At 37.0% G+C, this 23,024-nt stretch overlaps 1 protein-coding gene across 1 annotated transcript in view; it reads left to right on the forward strand.

Moving 5' to 3' along the window:
• Positions 1–4,233: 4,233 nt before the first annotated feature.
• LOC121105845 overlaps positions 4,234–23,024 on the forward strand; it is a 145,305-nt gene continuing 126,514 nt past the window's right edge. Inside the window, exon 1 of the transcript XR_005838598.1 lies at positions 4,234–4,458. The gene's annotated coding sequence lies outside the window, so the exon portion shown is untranslated. The remainder of the gene's footprint in view (positions 4,459–23,024) is intronic.

Genomic DNA, 23,024 nt, shown 5'->3' on the forward strand with positions numbered 1-23,024 from the left:
TATATATATATCACATTAACCTCCTCTTCTTCTATTAGTCTATTTTACAAGATGCATTTTTATTTCTGATTGACTCTCATAATATACCTTGAAAAGTGTATTAACACACTTTTAATTTTTTTAAAATGAAGTCACATTTTTTCTAACAGAAGCTTTAATTGGCTGATAGCTTTGCAAATTAAATTCCAGGCTGCCATTTTCAATGAATTGAATTAGATAAATCCACAGCTCTAAGATTTTGATGAAAATATCTTTAAAACATGAAATTATAGCTATTTATAAAAAATTATATTAGCAAAGCTGTATTGAAATTAACAATATATTTATTTTCCCCGAACTTTCTGATTATATGGGTTTAAACAAGATGCCTCTAAGTAAAACAGCAACAGGCATGATTTTTCCATAGGACTGCTAAAGACTTTCTGGTATATTTCCCAAAATCTGAGAAAGCAGATGACTATAATATCTGTATGACAAAATATTTTGTAAGTCGGGGTATTTCCAGATCTATGGTTTCAACAAAATTGAAGGCAGATCTAATCGAGTTGTCAGCTGACAGACCATTAACACTTATGACAGAAAATTACATTATTTTTTACAGTATAATTCATCATAAGTTCAAATAATTGACATAGTTTTAGCAAAATACTCCATTCTCATCCACTTTTTTATATCAACAAGATTCTCAACAGCTTCAGCTGTAAAAATAAAAAGCAGGACTAAGATTGATGCTGAAGTCACAACTTCCTAGCAATAATTATTATTTTTCATAGATACATAAACTAACTGAAAAAACACTCAAATATATTTTATCAAATATGCTTTTTAGTAAAATTTTAATATTTTTGCTTAATAACCATTCACCAACATAATTATTATGTTGCCTTGACCAATTTTGTACTGCTTATAATGGTGATAACTCCATTCAGAGTAAAATGTTTTAATATTCAGAGTCTTTTGATCACAGAGAAAAAACATTTTTAAATTTTTGATGTACACTTCATTGTAGAGAAGTATGATAGGGCAATAGAGAAAATATTTTCAAACATCAAAAAATGTATTAGGATGAAACTCTGCAGAGTGCATGAGACACCTGAGTTGAAGCTAGAAAAGGAGCAATGTGAAAATTTCAGAGTGTATAACAGAACTTCTTATGTTTCTTTATATTGATGGTAATGGTGCCTATCAACCTGCTTTGACATTTGTATATTTTGAATGGTTGTATTTTAAAATATTGATATTTACAATAAACTGAAAATCACATCATTTGCCATTATTCATATTTTAAATGAAAACTTATAAATACTATCTTTAAAAATGTGCAAGAAATTACATGTTTGTCATTTTAGGGGTACATAGACAAAAAAATATGCTTTAAAAAATTCTCACAGGTGCACATGGATAAAGGTGAAAGAACATCATTCTAGCATTGCTTGAAATAAGAAAAACTTAGGGAAAAACTAATTATCCATCAACAGGAGAATAGGGAGAACTAAAATGTGTGTATAACAAATGAAATACTACTATATAGGAATTAAAGGGGTGAAACGGATGCATACCAAAGAACACAAATGGATGTACCCATAGTGTTGATAAGAAAGATATTCTCATATAGCTGTTTAAACCAGAAAAAAAAAACACTTAAAACTAGAAAATACAAAATGAAATTTTAAAGCATATGTGAAATTAATAGACATCAAATTCATAATAGAGGTGAATCCTTGAGAGAGAGAGAGAAGGAAAAATGAGATTGAAGAGGGATACACAAAGACTTAACTGAATTTGTAATTTTTTTCTTATTTAATAAACGAGGCAGTTACAGTCAAATGCTAGGATTATTAAAACTTCTTAAACCTGGGAGAAGGGCACGTGGGGTGTCATCCATTTATATTTATAGCTGAACAATTTCATGATAAAAAGAGCTAAAAGAGGGGCACCTGGGTGACTCAGTCAGTTGAGTGCCTGACTCTTGATCTCAGTTCAGGTCTTGATCTCAGGGTCATGAGTTCAAGCCCCACATCAGGCTACACAGTGGGCATGGAGCCTACTTAAAAAAGAGAGCTGAAAGAAAACTAGTAGTACAATGTATCCTAAAATAATAGAGAAAAGAACATATATCTATCTATATCTATATCTATATCTATATCTATATCTATATCTATATCTATCTATCTATATATCTGTCGATATCTATCTATATATAAATATATATATTATATATTAATATATATATGTAATATATAATATATATATATACCCCCAAAAGATCATAGGAAAAAGAAAAATAAAGTACAAAGAAAAAACAGTAAATAAAAAAAACACAAAATAAGGTGGTGGAAGTAAGTTTAAATATATCAGTGATCAGTATTCTTAAAGAGAATAAACTCACTATTGAAATCACAGTATTTGTAAAGAGAATAACTTCTGTTGAAAGATAGAGATCGTCAGATTTTTTTTTTTTTTAAAGCCAGCCATGGAAGGCTTACAAGAGACATAACTTACATAAAAGGACAAAGAAAGGTCAATAACGATAAAAGGACTTAAGAAATACCAGGCAAATTATTTCCTAAGGGAAGCTATTGTAGCAATACTAACGAAATATAAAATGGAACTTAAGGCAAAAGGCAATAATGGGGATAAAGAGAGACACTACATAATTTAAAAGACCATTTCACTAAGAAGATTTAAAAGCCATGAATTTATGTGCATTTAACAATGTACATTCAAAAGCAAAAAAACTTAACAAAAGCGTAAAGAGATTTGTATAAACCACAATCATGGAGGAAGATTTTTATCTTATTTGTATCACAATATAATAAATTGAGTAACTCCCTCACCATGCCCCCTGCCCCATCCTTAGGATATAGAAAACTTGGACAACCAAACTAGTATTTAGACTGCACGGTTATATATAAGAACGCTGCAAAAAACAAAAACAAACAAAATAAAACAAAAGTATATTTCCTTTCAAGCACATGGAACAATGACAAAAAGCTAGCACAGGTTAGCTTTCAAAAGAAGTCTCAACAAATTCTCAGTCACCATCACACAGATCACATTCTGTTCCCACAATAAAATTAAATTAAAAAAACAACAATAAAATAACAATTCTTAGGTACTAACATATGTTTGGAAACTTTTTAAAAATATACTCTTAAAATGAGGAGAAGGGACTCTCAGGTCCTATCCAGTCGGATTTCTAAGACACTGGAGTTAAATTTGAGTTTAAGCTCCACCTCAAACAATGGCAGTAACAAGGAGAATCCACTAGATGTCAGTGTTACTTTATATTTATTTTCATTTGCCCACATGGTGGCGTCAAATTACAGGTTAGACCACCTAGTCCAAAGAACTAGATTTCAGACTCAGTCCAGAGCCCTTTGAGATTTCCTTCAAATACCTATAAAAAATAATAATTATAATAAATAATTCTAATGTGCTATACAAAAGTAAATTTTTATCACACAATGCTTTCCTAAATCTCTTTCTGTGTATTTCCCATGGCTTAGTTTTTAGCTTGCTAAAACTGTTGTGTATAATTTTATAGGCCTTTAAAGAGACAACGTCAAGACAAAAGAGGTACTTCGCATTGCTTTGGGAACAAATACCCTCCATATTCTTTAATTCATAGATGTGCATAAAGCGAGTTCCTCTTAGAAACACAGCCTGTGACAAAAGTAATATTAATATTAAAAGAGATCTTGAAAAATCATCTATTCTAACTGCCTGCATATTAAAAACTGAAAAAGTGGGCAACTATTCTATTTTTAAGGACTGCAGGGAAGGAAATCATCAGTCAGGAAGTTCTTCTTCCCGTCTAATCTAAATCCCTCCTGGTGAAAATAATCCCATTTCCTTTAGCGTGAACCTTTCTAGTGAGGTCGAAGGAATAAACTGCCCACCATCCACATGTAGAAAATAACCCTTTACATTCTGGAATACGTGTACATTAGTCCTCCCACCCTTAACCATGGGGGATACGTTCTAAGACCCTCCTGAAATTGTGGATACCGCTGAGCCCTATATATATTGTTTTTTCCTGTACGTACATTCCTACGATAATATTTAATTTATAAATTAGGCACAGTAAGAGATTAAAAATAATAACTAATAATGAAATAGAACAATTATAACAATATACTCTCATAAAAATTATGTGAATGTGGTCTCTTTCTCAAAATATCTTCTTATGCAGTATTTTCCCTTCTTCGTCCTATGAGGATGTGAGATGATAAAACGCCTACGGAATGAGATGAAGTGAAGGGAATGACGTAAGCATTGCGACGGCGTGCCTCAGAGCGAGGATCATTTGCTTCCGGATCTCGGTTGTCCGGCTGATGGCGGGAACCTGAAACCACAGAAAGCCAAGCGGCAGATAAGCCAGGACTACTGTATATAAGGCTCTCCTCAACTACAAAGTGGATCTCAACACGGGAGACGGCGATGAGCAACGGTCAGGTAAGATAGTAATAGCCCAAAAATTATCGTATTCAAAGAGACTCTCTAACAGAAACCCTGTAATGAAGAGACCTATCCTTGACTTAAAGAGATGTGAGTTCTTATCTCCACTCTGCTCCACTAGCACTCTAGGTTACCTTAGAGGGTTGGATTAAATGTAATCCCAATTGAGCACCTATTACAAGCAAGATGCTTTAATTCATTCTTATAATTCTTACAACTGGTCTGCAAGGTAGGAGGGATTATTATCACCATTACCATTACCATCACCATCACCATTACCATTATGATTATAAGCATTTCCAAATGTGGAGACTGAGGTTTAGGAAGGTTAATTACTTTGCCCAAGGGCGCATAGGTGGTAGGAGACAGAGCGGAACTTCCAGTTGTGTGGGCCTCCAAGGCTGTGCCTGTGCAGTGCACCTCTATTCTTCAGGTTCTTACGCTTTATAGTGATGGGCTCTAAAAAAGGAAACATGAAAATAGGAAGTGGGGATGGGTTTTCTTATCCAAGTCACTGCTCCTCCCTTAACCTTAATATGGGTAATTGAAAGTTAACACTGTGTGTTAATATATGCGAATCAGCTGTTCTGTTTCTACACTAGGGACAGAGGTACTCAGATATAAGAAAGTAATATCTCATTATAAAGACGATTACAAATGAAAATGGTGACCAGGGCGCCTGGGTGGCTCAGTCAGTTAAGCATCTGGCTCTTGGTTTTGGCTCAGGTCATATCTCAGGGTTGTGAGATCAAGCTGAGGGCTCCCTGCAGCTGAGTCTGCTGGAATTTTCGCTCCCTCTGCCCCTCCCCCACGCGCGCTCTCTAAAATAAATTAACATTTTAAAAATTTAAAAAAACAAATGAAAATGGTTACCAAGGGAAATTGTGGGATCTAATATTCTGTCTTTAAAAATAAGAAATATTTGCAATTGGGATCTAATCTGGGCCCTACCTGAAGTCATTCTTCTAAGTCCTGGTCAATCATGAACACTGAGAATTATGGGTCCTTTGACTCTGCAGTACAGATAACTATTGTCTCCTTCCTTCCTTCCTTCCTTCCTCCCTCTCTCCCTTCTTCCCTTCCTTCTTTCCTTCCTTCCCCTTCCTTTCCTTTTCCTCCTTTCTTTTTGAAACAACCAGAGGTGAGGTGGGGCCAGGAAGAGGGGGTGATAGGGAAATGAATGAAAGCGGTCAAAAGGTACAAACTTCTATCTATAAGATAAATTAAGTTCTGGGGATGTAATGTATAGTGTGGTGACTATAGTAAATAATACTGTGCTGTATATTTGTAAGTTGCTAAAACAACAGATCTTGAAAGTTCTCATCACAAGAAAAAAATTGTTGTAACTATGTGAGCTGATGGATATTAACTAAACTTACTGAGGAAATCATTTTGCAATACATACATATATCAAATCATTATGTTGTACACCTTAAACAAATACAATGTTATATGTCAATTACATCTCGAGAAAATTAGAAAAAAATATTAATTACAAAACAACCATACATTCATTGAGAAGAAAAATTAAACTATGTAGCATATAGAAAGTAAAAAAACTTTAAAGTTCTCACCTGCCATCTTTCCACTCCCTTCCACTCATAATAGTTTGATGTGTATCCTTTATGGCATTTCCTATGCATTTACAAAGGAAAAGGAAGGAGACAAGCAAAGAGAAAGAAGGGAGTTATTTTTACAGAACTGACAAAATATTATTCATGTTGTTCTATAGCCCAGTTCTTTAACATGAAAGTATTTCATACGCATCTAATATTTGTACTTTCTTGTAGCAGCTACACAGTATTTATTAACCTAGATGGCCATAATTTGTTAACCATGGCCCTATAGATAGACATTTAACTGTCTCCAATTTCTTCTTATTCCAAGCCTTGCTACAGTGAGGTCATTGCCCATATATCTTTTTGCACTGAATGTGAATATTTCTAGGGACAGGTTTCTACAAGGGGGATAGCTGGGTCAAAGGTACAGCAGGTACAGCTTTGATAGGCCCTGTCAAAGTGTCCTCCCAAGTCTCTAAGAAGTTACAGGTTTATAGCAAATAGAAGCAACTAGAAGTGGTGAATAGAGAATATACAAAGGCTAAAGGATCATCATTTAAGAAACCTTTTACGTCTTTCTTTCAATGTTTTATGAAATTGTTACTTTATCTCATAAAGAAAGAGTGGCAAGCACGAAATTGGTTTGTGTCTTGGCTTTTTTTTTTAGTTAATTAAATTTTTTAAAGTTCCATGATTTATTACTTGCATGTAACACCCAGTGCACCATGCAATACATGCCCTCCTTAATACCCATCACCAGCCTATCCCATTCCCCCACCCCTCTGAAGCCCTCAATTTGTTTCCCAGAGTCCATAGTCTCTCATGGTTCCTTCCACCTTCTGTTTACCCCCCCTTTCTTCTTCCTTTTCTTCTCCTACAGATCTTCCTACTTCTTATGTTCCATAAATGAGTGAAACCATATGATAACGGCTTTTTTAAAAAAGACTTTGTTTTTTTTTTTTTTCAGAGCAATTTCAGGTTCACTGCAAAATCAAGGGGAAATTACATAGATTTCCCAAATATTCCCTGCCCCATAGACTCCATTATCAATAGCCCCCAACTGAGTAGTACATTTGTTACAACTGATAAACCCACACTGACACATTATAATTACCCCAAGTTCATAGCTGACATTAAGGTTCACTCTTAGCATTGTATATGCTATGGGTTTGAGCAAATGATAAATATCCGTCATTATAAATCCATCCCCAAATCCCTGGCAACCAGTAATCTTTTTATCGCCCGCATAGTTTTGCCTTTTCCAGAATATCATTAGTGTGTAGTCAATTTCAGACTGTTTCTTTCACTTAGTAATAGACATTCAAGGTTCTTCCATGTCTTTTCATGGCTTGATAGCCCATTTATTTTTAGTGCTGAATAATATTCTGTTGTCTGGATGTATCTAGTTTATTTATCCATTCACCTACTGAAAGACACCTTGGTTGCTTCTAGGTTTTAGCACTTATGAATAAAACATCTTTGTGCAGGATTTTGTGTGAGCCTAAGTTTTCAGCTCCTTTGGGTAAATACCAAGGAGTGCAACTGCTGGATCATATGCTAAGATTATGTTTGGTTTTGTAAGAAATCACCAAACTGTCTTCCACAATGCCTGTACCATTTTGCATTCTTACCAATGCTCAATGAGAGTTCCTGTTCCTCCACATCTTCGTCAGCATTTGGTGTTGTCTGTGTTCTGGATTTTAGCCATTCTAATAGGTGTGTAGTGATAGCTCATTATTGTTTTAATTTTCAATTCCCTAATGACATGTGACATGGAGCATCTTTTCATGTGCCTATTTGCCATCTGTATGGCTTCTTTGGTGAGGCGTCAAGGTATTATCCCATCTTTTAATCAGGTTGTTTTCTTACTTAAGTGTTCTTTGTATATTTTGCATAATAGTTCTTTATCAGATGTGTCTTTTGCAAATATTTTCTCCCAGTCTCTGGCTGGTCTTCTCATGCTCTTGACATTATTTTTCACAGAGCAGATGTTTTTAATTTTTTTTTTTTTTAAAGATTTTATTTATTTATTCGACAGAGACAGCCAGCGAGAGAGGGAACACAGGCAGGAGGAGTGGGAGAGGAAGAAGCAGGCTCATAGCAGAGGAGCCTGATGTGGGGCTCGATCCCAGAACGCCGGGATCACGCCCTGAGCTGAAGGCAGACGCTTAACCGCTGTGCCACCCAGGCGCCCCTGTTTTTAATTTTAATAAGTTTAGCTTCTCCATTATTTCTTTCATGGACCATGCTTTTGGTATTGTATCTAAAAATTCATCACCGTACCCAAGGTCCTCCAGGTTTTCTCTTATATTATCTTTTATAATTTCAGTTTTAGAGTTTCACATTTTACATTTAGGTTTTTTTTGTTTTGTTTTTAAGATTTTTTTATTTTTATTTATTTGACAGAGATAGACAGCCAGCGAGAGAGGGAACACAAGCAGGGGGAGTGGGAGAGGAAGAAGCAGGCTCCTAGCGGAGGAGCCCGATGTGGGACTCGATCCCGGAACGCCGGGATCACGCCCTGAGCTGAAGGCAGACGCCTAATGACGGCGCTACCCAGGCGCCCCTACATTTAGGTTTTTGATCCATTTTGAGTTAATTTTTGTGAAGGCTGTATTTAGATTTTTTTTTTTTTTGCATGTGGTTGTCCAGTTGTTCCAACACCATTGGTTGAGGAGATTATCTTTTCTCCATTGTATTGCCTTTGCTCCTATGTCAACTACCAGGGTTGGCTCTGTTTATGTGAATCTACTTCTGGCCTCTTTATTCTGTTCCACTGATCTGCCTGTTTTCTCACTAATAATACACTCTTGTGATAATTACAGCTTTTCTAGTAAATTTTAAAGCCAGGTAGGGTCCATCCTCTGATTTGTTTTTCCATGTTGTGTGAGCTATTCTGGGTCTTGTGCATCTCCATAAAAACTTTGTAATCAGTTTGCCAGTGTCCACAAAATAACTTGCTGGAACTTTCTGGGGTTGCATGGTATCTATAGATCAAGTTTAGGAAGAAGTGACATTTTGACAATGTTGGCTTTTTAAAAAAATTTTTGAAGAAAAATTCATTTACAGTGAAGCTCATATATCTAAAGTGTGCAATTCAATGAGTTTTGATAACTGTAATAGAGAATATTTGTATCACCTCAGAAAATTCCATGTCAGCCACTTCCAGTAAATCCAAAAGTCCATGAATATTCTCATTCACATCTTTTTTTGGACATAGTTTTAATTCCTTTGAGTAAGTACCTAGGAGTAGAATTACTGAATGATATGGTAGTTATATACGTAACTTCTTAAGATAATATCATATAGATGGTACCATTTTATATTTCCACTAACACAGTATGATAGTTTTAGGTATTCCACAATCTCACCAAGCTTCAGTATGAAATGATATATTTCTATGGTTTTAGTTTGCAATTCTGTGACAATGAAAGATGTTTATTTATTCTTATATATATCTTTTCTTTTGTGAATTATCTGTTCTAGTATTTTGTGAATTTTTAAATTCTTGTTTGGTTTTTAATTGTTGATTTGTAGGAGTTCTTTACGTATTCCCTATATAAGTCTTTTCTCAGACATGTGCATTATATTTTCTCACAGTCTGTGGCTTATTGTTTTATTTTATTAATGGGTCTTTTAGATAAGCAGAAGTTCAGAAATTTTGACAAAGTCCAATTTATAAATTTCCCTTTTATGTTTAATGTTTTTGTTTCCTCAAAAAAAATCTTTGCCAACCCATGGTCTCAAAGATATTCTCCCATGTTTTCTTCTAGAAACTTTCTAGTTTTAGACTCTAGGTTTAGATCTAAAAACTATCTCAATTAATTTCTGTGGGTGGTATGAGGTGGGAGCTGAGGTTCCTGTGGTTTCAATATGTTTATCCAGTTGTTCCAGTACTATTCATTAGCATAAAGGTATAATACTCCCTTATTTTCTTTTTTTATCATTTTAATGTCTATAGGATCAATAGTATTATTCTCTGTTTCATTCCTGATATTGATCATTTGTGCTTCTCTTTTTTTCCTGATCAGCTTTGCTAGGAGTTTATAAATTTTATTTAATCTTTTCAAAGTAACTTCTTTTGGCTTTTGTTAACTTTTCTCTATTGTTTTCTATTTTATTGATTTTTGTTCTTTTAAAAAATTTTATATATGGAAATTATATATATGGCTTAATTTCTTCTTTTAGAGCAATTTAAAGTGAAATCTTACATCATTTGTTTTATATCTTTCTTTTATTAAAATATAATCATTTAATGTTTATTCCCTCTAAACACTGATTTAGATGCATTCCACACTTTTGATATGTTATATGTTCATTTATTTTGAAATAGTTTCTAATTTTCCTTTTTTATTTCTCGTTTGACCCACAGTTCCTTTTGCAGTCTTCAAGGTATCTTACTGTTGTTAAGTTTTACTTTAACTCCACTGTTTAAGAAAATAACTTGGTGAAATTTCAATCCTTTGAAATTTGACTTATGCATATGGTCTATCCTGATAAATATTCTATGGGTACTTGAAAAGAACATGTATTCTGAAGTTTTGGGGTGTAGCATTTTATAAATGTCCATTAGGTCAAACTGGTTGATAATGTTCAAATCTTCTATACTCTTGACTTCTCATCTAGTTTTTCTATCAATTACTGAAATTGTGCCGTTCAAGTCTCTGTGATTGTGGATTTGTTTATTTTTCTCCTTAGTTCTGTCAGTTTTTACTTCATGTATTTTAAACCTCTATTATTAACTGCATAAACATTTGATTATTATGTCTTTCAATTGAATTGAGCATTTTATCAATATGGAATGCCTTTAAATTCTAGTAATACCCTTTGTACAAGTTTCACATTTGGTTGGGTTAAAATAGCTGCACCATAGTTCTTTTGCTTACAATTTGCATGAATGTCTCTTCACTTTTATTCTCAACCTGCTAGTCTTTTTATAGCTCCTATAGACTGCATATCATTGAATTTTGCTTTTTTATGCTATTTGGCAATATCTGTCTTTTAATTGGTGTTGAGTTTATTTATATTTAATATTGATATAGTTGAATTTAGGCTTACCATTTTTCTATTTGTTTTCTATTTGCCTATCTTTTTCCCTTTGTTTCTCCTTCCTTACACTATTTTGGGTTAATCAACTTTTAGAATACTTATTTTAATTTCTCTATGGATTTAAAATCCACCTTTTTATGTTGTTTAAGTTATTGCTCTAGGAATAATACTATTCATTCTTAACTTACCATGGCCTTACAGTGAATATTTTACTCCTACAGGTAAAATATAAAAATCCAGTAACTGTAAAATTCCATTAATTCCCAGTTACGTATTACATATATGTGTACTATAAATACCAAAATACAATATTACATACTTTGCTTCAAACAGTGAGCTCTTTTTTTTTATTGGCACAAAAAAATATTTTTCATTTATCCATTTTTGTGTAACTATTACTGGTATTCTTTCTTGCTTCCATTGATCTGAGTTTTGTACCTGCTATTGTTTCTGTTCTGCTTCCTTTAGGAAGGCAGACATTACCTTCATTTCTGAAGGATAGTTTTGCTGGCTGTAGAATTCTAGATGAACTAAATTTATCATTCAGCACTTGAAAGATGTTCAATTGTTTCTGTTGAAAAGTCAGTGATAATCTGTATCACTCTCCTTTTATGTGATGTCTTTTTCCTCTGACAGCTTTTCAGGATTTTCTCTTTATTGGTGTTCAGAAACTTGGCTAAACTGAACCTAGATGTGGGGTTTTTTGCTGAACTATGTGGATCTATAACTTGATGTTTTCTACCAAATTTGGGTGATTTGCATCTATTTCTTATTTTTTTTTTCTTTTTCTCTCTCTTCTTCTGGGAACCCAATTAAATGATTTTTAGACTGATATTTTCCCACAGGACCCTGAAGTTCTTTTCACGTACCTGTAAAACATTTTTTTTCTCTTTTCTTCAGATTGGATAGTTTCTATTGATGTCTTCAAATTTCCTGACCTTTTCAACTACTCTTAAGCCTATCTTTGAATTTTGTTTTAAATATTATAATTTTCAGTTCTAGAATTTCCATTTGGTTCATTTTTTAAATTTTTCATATCTTTGTTGTAATTCCCGACATGTCTGCCCATTATTATTATCTTATTCTTTAAGCCCTTTTACAAATATAGAATAGCTACATTAACTTTTCTAACAGCTGGGTCATCTTGTATCATTTACTATTTGATCACATTTTTTTTGTTGTTTCTTTGTATGTCTAGTAATTTTTTATTATATACTGGACATTGTAGAGGATTCATTATAGACTCTGGTTTCTGTTATTTTTCTCTGAACAATATTGAATTTTGTTCTAGTTGGTACTTATGTTACTGGTTGATCACCCTGAACTTGGAAAGACTTGGTTTGAGGCTTTGATGGGGTCTGTTTCAGTTTTGTCATTAGGCCTATGACAAACCCCTTAAATATACTATCTAGTCTTTATATCTAGGGTATGACTTTCTAGAGTTTAAGTAAAAATCTTGAAAAATTACAAAGCTCCTCAAACTTGGCATGACTCAGATTCTATACTCTGTCTCCATGCAGTGGACAGGAGCTGAAATCTCTGTTCTGTTCTTTCAGCCTCCCAGCTATAGTTTTCCATGGGGCAACTTGGAATCTCCCCTGCATGTGTGTAATTCAGGGGTCAGCCAAGGGTTTGAGAGGATGATATAAGTAGATTTGGGGCCTACTCCCTTTGTGGTCCCTCTTTCTGGGATTTTCACTCCTCAATTTCCAGTCACTGTGATAGCTCCCAAACGCCATTCCCCAAATCCTCAGGCCAGTAAGACTATTACTTTCTGCTTTAGTTTTAGTTGTCTTGTACCAAGTGGACCCTAGAGCATCCTCAGGAAAATCCATAAACATATCATGCTCATCCAGTATGGTTCCTTACTTTAAGGATCAAATTCCCTCTGGTTTCTGCCTGCTTTGGTCTCTGTCCAATATGTTTAAATAGCTGTCCTTTAATATTTTTGTCTAGACTTTATTAACTGCTGTCGATAGGAAGGAAAGTCTATACATGGTACTTCATTATGACCAGAACCAGAACATACAGCCCATAACTTTTTTATTTGATTTCACCCAAGTATGAGCTGCCTTCTTTACTTGTAGCAAAGATTGCAGCAGTTTGAAATTTGGGATGAGCCTTTTGTTTTTCAATCACTGGTTTCCACCTGGATCATCATTGCTTTACTAAAAAGTATATGCTCCAAACAGAGAAATAAATGCTTGCCTTCTTGAGACAATCTCAAAAGAAATACCAAGTCTGCTTTTGCTTAATTTAGTGTTTGTAATAGGGAGAAGCTGAGGACAATAGCCTTCTAAACTCTTCAGCCTAAAAGATGGGTATTTACTGTCCATGTGGCCTCTCCGTTTTATAAATAATCCCTTGAAAACATCTCTATGACTGACCATTTATGTAAATAAGGGAAGCTTTTGTTTTAATTTGTTTTACCAGGTATACTAGACAAATTAAGGGAAGGAGAGCCAGGTAAAAGAATTTAATAAGCTGGGAAATATCGGGTGTTTCTTTTGTAGGATGTGGTTTAGAGATTCCCAGTTGGAATGGCCCATACCATAAGAGTTCCGGGTGGGTGCCGTGCCACACAGGAAACAATTGTACCCTGCCCCTGGGAGTAAGCCAGAGAGCTAACAAATTCAGTGTGCATTGAAATGCTTCATCAACAGGCCTTCTGCAGGGCCTGCCCTCTCTGCTGGGTCACTGACCTTTATAAGTGCACAGTCATGGCCACCGCCTGACAGGCATGAAAAGAAGACAGACAATGGACGAGAAGGAGACATGCACAGAGGGGGAAAATGCACTCATTCAAGGGATTTACTGGTCAGGGATGTCATGTCCTATGTCCAACTCCAGAATGCAAGTGACGGTGTTTAAACCGTGCACACCAGACCAAAGAAATATAAGAAACATAAAAATATCTCTGAGAATCATGATCAGCTTTGCAGCAGCAAAGAAAAATGTAAAAAGTTGTTCTTGCTATCAGTTTTTTTTTTTACCAACTTCTAAAAGCTGTAGATCATTAAAATTGATTAGAGTGTCATACAGTCTGATTTCAAAGGCATTCCAGACTCCAAAGACAGCATCGTACGGTGGCTTGCAAGTGGGAGAAAAAAAATGAATTTGGGTCCTGGGTTTGTCACAAAGTAGTTGTGTAACCCTTTGGCGACTTGCTGCAATCCCTCGTTCTCCATCTCTGTATTAAGTGCTCTTATTTTACAATGACCCCATTTCCCTGATATATGAGGACATCTGTTTGTTACTGTCCTTTTGCATTCTCAGGTGATTGGTGCAACTTCCTGTTCAGGAAGTTTGAAAACCATGTTAACATGGTGGTTTTCAAAACAAGCTTCTGGAACCTTAAATTTTTCCTCATTCAATAAGATGCACTGGTGTTATTTTACATATTAGAATTCCATGTAGGCCTGTATTTATTTTTATTTTATTTTTTAAAGGAATCTACTACTAGGGGAAAAAGCATCTGAAAACCCATTCTCAAGGATGTTCTTTCTATCTCCAAAAGCCTGTAATTCCTGTAGTAAAAAAGGAACGCATAAATTTGTACCTTTTATTGGTAAACATTTTTCAGAGGCTTCTATCAGTGATAATAAATTACATGGCTGTACTATTCTTGGACAAAATACTATTCTGATAGAAAAATGATGTATTATAGATGCATATGGAAAGAGACATGCATTCTGAGAAGCCTAGTCTGGAATAGGAGCCCTGTCTTAGATTGCTTTTACACCCCTCCGCAACTACAGAGATAGGTCCCATCAAGTGCTATTGTCAGCTGGGTTCTGTCCACATTTCATGGTCTCTAAGTCTCACCACCCTCATCTAGTTACATTAGTCTAAGGGCATCTCAAAAATGGCATCTTGCCTGGGCTTCCACCCCTAAGTGTCTAACAACCCATCTTGCTTCTTGAAGACCTTCCTTTGATGATCACTTATTCAGGGAAAGTAATCTACTTTTAACACTTACTGAACCCAGACATACTTATGTGCATATGTCTACAGAACAAACAAGCATATGATGCATTTCAAAGCCAAATACAAGTGATTTCTATTATTGATCATCAAGAAGTAATCTTTCTCACTACTCCCTTCTATAAATACATGGTAACTAAAGAGGTAAAGTGTGTGAGCAATCTGCAAGTGGGTTCCCAAATCCAAAGCACATAGCTGATATTTGCAGTAGCTTTCACCTGAGAACCTACTCGCATATGAGGTAGTAATTCTTTTTATTCCCAATGTGCAAAAGTAAAGAAATGTAGTTCTAGAAAGGCTGACATCAAAGTTCATTTTAAGATGCAGGTAATCATCCTTCTCTGCTAAAGAGACTGAAACATCTATGACAGAAGTGTCTGATTAAGGGTTAAGGTGAAAGCCTTGTTCATCTTCTGGAAGAGGAGGATGATACTTCCTTGTTAGTCCCTACACCTGTGTGATTGGAATAAGGGCTTCATGAGAAATGCTGGAAGGGCAATCCTTGTGTTTAATATCTTTACTCCCTAGATACAAAGGTGCTAGACCACCCTCTAGGAGCTTTTATTCTGTTGCATGAAAACTCTTATAACATTCATGTAGCCTAAAATATCACAGACATACACTGAACACTTTGCACAGTTAGGTTTTTTAGATACGCTTTTAGTTTGTTCTTAATTTCTCTATTCCTTTTTTGATTTCTCTATTCCTTAAGTTTTTCTTGCTGGGGCAGAGGGGGAGCCACATTTAAATGTAATAGAGAGGACTGTTCCAATTCTGAGGGAAGTGAGTATGCTAACCCCACCCACATCATCAGGAGAAGCTTCCTGTGTGAGGTGGGATTTAAGTCATATTAATTTGTCCCAGACCACACCAAAATTAAGCTGTTCACATCCAAAACATTCCATGAATTCAGTTGCGAGGAGGAATTTGTTCAGCCATGTTATGGATTCATATTTCTCTCCTCTCCCAAGAAGGTCTGGGTGTCCTTATAAGGGAGAACGCCCCTGTTTCCCACAGTGTGGAGAGCTAAATAAATACTCTCTCACAGTCAATGCAGAGGTAACTTTTTTTTTTAATGGATTAAAAAAAAAAAAAAAAGCAGTTCTGAGAGCCCATCACTGTTTCAGCATCCCCATTCAGAGAGGGGGCTTTTGTCTCTCTCTCAGTGGGAGCTGCCATTTTAATGGGGCCTCCAGCGGGGGCCTAGTTTGATGATGTGAAGTAGGTCTGGAAGAATCAAGGAATTTTTTTTTTTAATTTAGATTTTGGTTAATTTAACTATACCAGCGTTCAAATGAAATGAGATTTTGAAAGTAAATACATGGTAAATGTCCCTCAAAAGCTGCTACCAGATAATTTCAACAATTTCTCATTTCTGAAGCTCTCTCATTTGAAAACCAACCCCTTGACGTTCTAACAGGCATTAGGGCATTCCCCTCCCATTCTGTTTGCAAAAATTAAATTCAAGAGAGTTCATTCTTAAAAACAGGCCTCCAGTATACACACGTACTTGGACACAAACATGCACTCCTAAGTGCTAGATGAAAGCATCCTCCAAAAACTGCTTTTAGCTGATTGGTGATGCCAAGCCAGAATTGGGATAGCTTTGTGGTAATTCTGGGGTTTCCCTTTGGCCTGAGTCAAGAGCACAGAGGTACTTGGAGTCCTCCTCCGCTCCATAGCCCCAGGCGTCCCAACGTTATTCCCCCCACACCCTTGTCCCTCAGGGGGGATTCCAACCTCCCACAGCACACTTTCTAGATAAAACTATTACTCTCAGTCCCAAGGCCTCAAGGCCACACACTGGCTGCTCCTGGCAGCTGTGCTCTCAGATGCCAACCGCTGGAATGTGTTTTATGTTCCTGAGTCTCTGCCTGGCTGGCCTCAGGGGAAGGCGCTTCCCTGGTCTCACTGGCTCCAGTGCTTGGCTGCTGCGGCAGCAGGAGAACTGGTGTGAGATCGGTTTACAGATGGGCCTTTCACCCTCACAGTGACTGTGTGCCTGCACAGATTCTGAGCAGGGGACACATATGAGCTCCTCTGTAGGGCTACAGGACCACAGTTCTCTTTGGCCTAGGTTTCTGTAGTAAGTGGCTGACTGCATGGGCCTGCTGCACCATCCCAGTACCGGTGTGTGTGTGTGTGTGTGTGTGTGTGCGCGCGCGCTTGCACACATGTGTGCATATGTGAGCTCATGTGTATACATAGAAGGGCTCATTCTTTGCAGAAATGAATGAATGGATGAATTAATGAATTTTTTAAGTGCAGTTGACACATAATGTTACATCAGCTTCAGCTGTACAACACAGCGATTCGACAACTCTGTGTTATGCTGTGCTCATTACAAGCGTAGCTGCCATCTGTCACCATGCAACACTACTACAGTATCATTAACTCTATTCCCTATGCTGTGCCTTTTATTCCTGTGAATGAATGAATTTTTAAAAAGAGGGTGAAAGAATGGACGCATTTCTGAAAAAGGCAGATTATCTGGGAAAGTGCAGCAGGCCCATATGTGTTTTTATAACCTATCTATTCCTGATGGCATTCTTGGGAAATTCACATAAAGATATCTTGCAGTCAAGCAACCCACAAACAAGAAAGCCCTCCTTGATGGGGTTGAAAGTAGGGAGAGAGAAAAAGAAAAAAAAAAAAAAAAAGGAAAACTGTCCCTGTGAAATAACTTGAAATTCAGCTTTGCATGTTTCTCAGTAACTATGTTCCCAGTAACTGGGGGATGAGAGTGGGAGTGGAAAAACCCATCTGTCTTAACCCTGTGCCTCTCAGAAGCGACCATGAAGTCTGGCTGGTGGTCTGCAGTATGTGTTTGTGTCACACATGAAGTTTTCACTCATCATATGTAATAACATTTGTTATCAGGTCATTGCATCTCGTCATCCATTGGCAAGTTGGCCCAAAGCTTCTCCTGCCTGCCAGTGTAGCCCTTTGGAATATTAAAGTATGAGGCCTTCCACCAGCAAGAGCTTGGATGATGATAAAAAAAAATCATGTTACCTCCTTTTTGCCTTTTCTACGCTTCCCATAGAAAATGACAGTGGCAGATTCCAGATGCTAGGAAACCGCTGAGCGAGGGATAAAGTCAGGCACTGCAAACCCAGTTTCACACGCAATGCACTTTTGGAGAAGGCGCGTAAAAGTGGACATCCACTCATAACGTACAATCTTGCCAACAGATATGCTCTAACTTTTAAAAGAATTTAAATTATAAATGTATTACTTTCTTGTAAAAACAAAAAGATTTTGTTTGAAATCTTAATGAGAATTTAAACATAGAAAATTCAAATTTATATTTCATATTTTCCTACTTTTGAAAGTATACATGCCCCAAATGGGTAGTATCCTTCAAATCCAAGTAACTGCCCATCACCTGTCATGCAGGAGCCTGGATCATTTCTATACCGTCAATACTGATTTCAGACTTCAAATACCTCTGTAGTAGGTTTTAGTTTATCATTTTTCCTGGTTTGTGTAGTGTTTGGCATATCAAAATACAATACAGGTCTAGACATATATCTAAGATAAAATTGGTCTATCACGTTAGTTTCTGCATTGGATAGAAATGGAAATTAACTGGTTACTGTTTGCACATACTTGAAACTAAGTGTCATTTATTTCCAGGAATTGTCTAGAATCTTACTGTGTTTAGCAGCTTTAGTTTGTGTAGGAGTATGAATACAAAGTATTAAGTTTCAGCTAACCTCCTGCTGTAAGAAGTAATCTGAATTCTAATGCCCACTCTTTTCCCAGTGAAGAGTCCTGATACCACTCTAGCTGCATTCTCAGTATAAAAGTTTACAAGGCCTTCAGGAACCTACATTAGGCAGGTAACCAGGTCCTAAAGGACTGAGCACGGGTCTCTTCCTCACTCATTTAGGAATTTCTCGTGGGAATCAGAGGAGAACCTTACTCTTTGCTGCTACACCAAAAGCTTGTTATTCTCTTTACTTGTTGCTCTTTGTCTACCTTTCCCCTCTTTTTTTTTTTTCTTCCTCTTACAACCCAGGATTCACATCATAATGGATTTTATGGTTTTGCCACACAGAGGTGGTTCAAACTCCCTTTACAATCGGACTGATTGCTTCCATGGAATAACTTCATCCCCATCCTTTGCAGATTATAAATCATCAGAGAATAAACTAGGAGCCATTTTCAGATAAAAGGGAAAATCTAAACTGCCAGGATTGTTAGCCATAGAGACATGTGTACCACCACTTGGTCTAGTGAACAAAACTCTAGGCTGGAGGTACAGATGCTGGTTCTCCCACCTACTAGGCAGATGACCTTGGGCCACTCTCTTAACCCCTCTAAACCCCAGTTTCTTATTGGTAAAATGAGCATAAAATCTACTTCACTGGGTGATGTCAATGATTAGATGAGATTAAAAGAGAAAAACTCTATAAATGTATCTACCACAGTGCCTGGTCCACAGTGGGAGGGGCCAATAGTGTTTATGAAGTGTAAATCCTTTTTAAAAAACAATCTCATTTGGAGAGTAATAAAACTACACTTGCACGAAAAATGATTAGCCCCTCCAGAGCTCCAAAATTTTAATTTATAATAAAAGATTTTGTTCTTCTATAATACCATTTTAAGTGAAGTATGGTGGCTTTATACAAAATAACTGGTAAAAGTTTGAATAATTTTGTGTTTTTTTGTAATTTCATTAGGTTTTTGTATATCCTAATTTAATAATAGAGGGAAAAGAAAGTACATTCATTTGATTACTGAAGAAGAGAATTTTTTAAATCAAGTTCTTACAAGCCAATTTTCATTTTTCCAGAATATTCATTTTTGTGGAATGACTCTAGTCCTCAGGTCATAAAGGTGTGTTTGACCAAATTTGAGACCCAACTACTTTTGGGGAGCAAGTGTGCAATCTTGAATCTTAATCAAGAGAGGATTTGACATTAGGGCTGCTTGTATGTGATCATTCTCACCCTGTCAGAATGATCTTTTACTTAGAATTCAAATTGTTCACTTAGTTTTTCTCCTTTAATCCATTATTTACCATCTTTCTTCCTAATTCCTCTAAAACTCTCTCCTCCGTCATCCCTAACAAACTACGAAATAAAATATAGTGATTTGTGAGTAGGATGATGCGTGAGGCATCCTTCATATGCTACACCGTCGCCAGTATTTGCAATCCCACTACTTTCATCTTTTAGTTTAGTTTTAGATTCAAAGTTCAAGTACAGAGCTTTTATCAGCTTCTAATACTACGATACATATAGTGAGTACTTAACACGGTACCTGACATAAAGCAGGTGCCCAGTAAGAGTTTGTTGAATGAATGAGACACTTTTAGATTTCTTACCATGATTTAACAATGCAAATACCTTCAGTAATAATATAGTCTGCACATCCGTCACTGGAACCTTAATGGACTCGAGGTATTTAGATGTCCACTATGCGCCACAACCATTCGAGTCCCTTCTGCACAATGCACTTAACAGCTATAGATAAGGAATCGTTTTTCTGAGAGCAGGGGTTATTTGTGGGGAAAGGAAAGGGCGTGTCTAGGAACACAGAGCATCTTGGGAGAGAGAATCATACAAGGGAAAGCTAATCATAATAATGGCTTTCATTTACTGAGTTCTAACTGTGGAACAGACGTTATCCCATTTAACCTTCATGCCAACACTATGAGGTTATTTCCATTGGACAGATAAAGAAACTGAGGCTTGCAGAGGTTAAGGAACCTCCCAAGGTCATGCAGCTGATCTGTGGCAAGGCTAAACTTTGAAACAGTTTTCTGACCCCAAAGCCTTGTCTCTGGTCACAATACTTCTGGCCTTTACTTCCACGGGAGCAGAGGGTTCCCGGGACGGGATGAAGTGGGGGTAGGAGCAAAGGGAGGTGTAAGCTGGTGGTACCACCACACCAACCTCATCTACGTCGTAAGGTTTAGAATACACTCCATTCGGGAGGGAAGGTAATTATTACTCATAGAGTTTACTTTTCCAGTTTTACTCTTTCTGACTGAAAGTCACTTAGGACAACCCAGGATACTAGGCGACATGCTCATCCTTGGAGGCTTATCACTGAACCTTGGGATTTGTGTGGGAAATACCAAGGTCCTGAGATACAGACGTGTTTTAGCAAGTATGGATTAGCCATAATGTGGAAATCTTATGTTCCCTATGGCTGAAGTTGACTCAATGGCTTACCGCAGCTGCTTCCCAGTCTTCTGAGAAAGCAAAGGCAAATTCTAGAAAGTTACATGTGTTAGAGTAGTGAGTACAAGGTGTCTCCTGCTGTCTACACAGATTCTGAGGCTTTAAACCAAGCCAGTGAATGATATGGACGTAAACCCCAGAAGCAGAAGGGTCTGACTTTCCACACAGTGGGATATAGGCGCATTAGCTGTGTCTAATGAAGCAGTGGAACAGGTCCCAGGAATTTGTTTGATGAGGGTTTGTGTCTGAAGAACAGAGAGAGTGGGCTTTTGAAGGGAGAATGCCGAGAAGAATGTAGTGTGTGTCATGGGTTCTAGTTCCTTACCTCAGCCCTGTAGACTCATATCTGAGCCCGAGGAGGCCAAACCTGAAGAAACTCCGTGAGGCTGGAGTTAGGAGCCATACTGCTTAGGGCCTGGTGGCCAAGTAGGACAGTCAGGTGGGAAGACCCATTCTCTCCATATTGGGAGGTTAGATACGGCAGCATTCTCTCCTTCACAGAGAGCTCAGGGCACTGCACCTGCCCTGGCACGTTAAAGACTGGCAGCTTGAAAAGCACTGAGAGACCTCTGTCCCAAAAGCATCAGTTGGCCTTGGGATGGTGGTACCTTTCAATGCCTTCATAGATGGCTGAAACCAACAGAGAAGCTATAGAAATATCACATGAGTATATTGGGTGTGAGTTCCCATTAAATAGCCCCACAGCCTTCTGTGAATAAATTCCAAAGTTGCTGAAGATTCTGTGTTTGGAGGTAGTTCAAAGAGCTAAATGCCCGGAATGATGACTTAAAATGGGACACACAAGGGCTTGTATTATCCAGAAAATGGAATTTTATGCTACTAAAAATAAGTTTTGAGAATCCCAGACCCACTCATAGAAAAATGACCTGGACCCTCTCACTTCCTTACCTTTCTTATTAACTCCTGCCCCCTGCTATCATCTCAGCCCTTCTTCTTGTCCTGGGCTCTCCACACTCCACTCTTCCCTGATGATGGATGCACTGGGCTTCTCCCATTTTGATCTTTCTCTTTCTTGAGCACTGTTGACTATGGATTACTCCACTCCTCCCCAGTGTTGGCCCCTCTCAGAAGGATCCCCATTCCTCTGCCTCACTTTGTCCTGCCTCTCACAAGGGGAATCAAACATATAGAGAAAAACTTTCCACACTAAGGTTTAGTGAAAGCAGACAGCAAGTAATTGAGACCCTCCGCATAAAAGCAAAAAAACCGGACATCTGTAGTTTACATGATACATGCTTCTAGGTTAAAGGACAGTATATTACAAACATAAATGACACTTTCAGAGAAGCATATTGTATATATTATAATTCCTAACATTGTAAAACAAGGATGTTAAAGTCCCCTAAAGAGAGAAGAGACCATCTGTGGGTTTATGACGTGAAGCAGATGGAACAGTATCTGAGAAGGGCTTAAGTTTCTGTTCCTGATATTGTCATCAATTCAGTCATAACTTGAGTGCTCTGAGAAGGACATTTTCAAAACCTCAGGTGACATGGCGTTAGGAGGCACCACAGAAATCATGGAGTAGTTCAGAATTCACCCCAATGACTGAGCATCAGTTAGGTTCCTGGCATACACATCATCCCATGTGTTGTCAAATGTCACCCTGTACCCTACCCAGGCAAAGCAGTTATGAGAACCAAACTTTTTGCCTCCTGGTTTTTCCCTGATGTCGCTATTTCCATTATTGTCTGGCACCAGATTATTTCAAAGCTTGTGCATTGTGTTCCAAGGTCTTCCCGTGGAAAGAATC

This window comes from Ursus maritimus, unplaced genomic scaffold (genome assembly GCF_017311325.1).
Source record: "Ursus maritimus isolate PB19 unplaced genomic scaffold, ASM1731132v1 scaffold_3, whole genome shotgun sequence".
Lineage (NCBI taxonomy): Eukaryota > Metazoa > Chordata > Mammalia > Carnivora > Ursidae > Ursus > Ursus maritimus.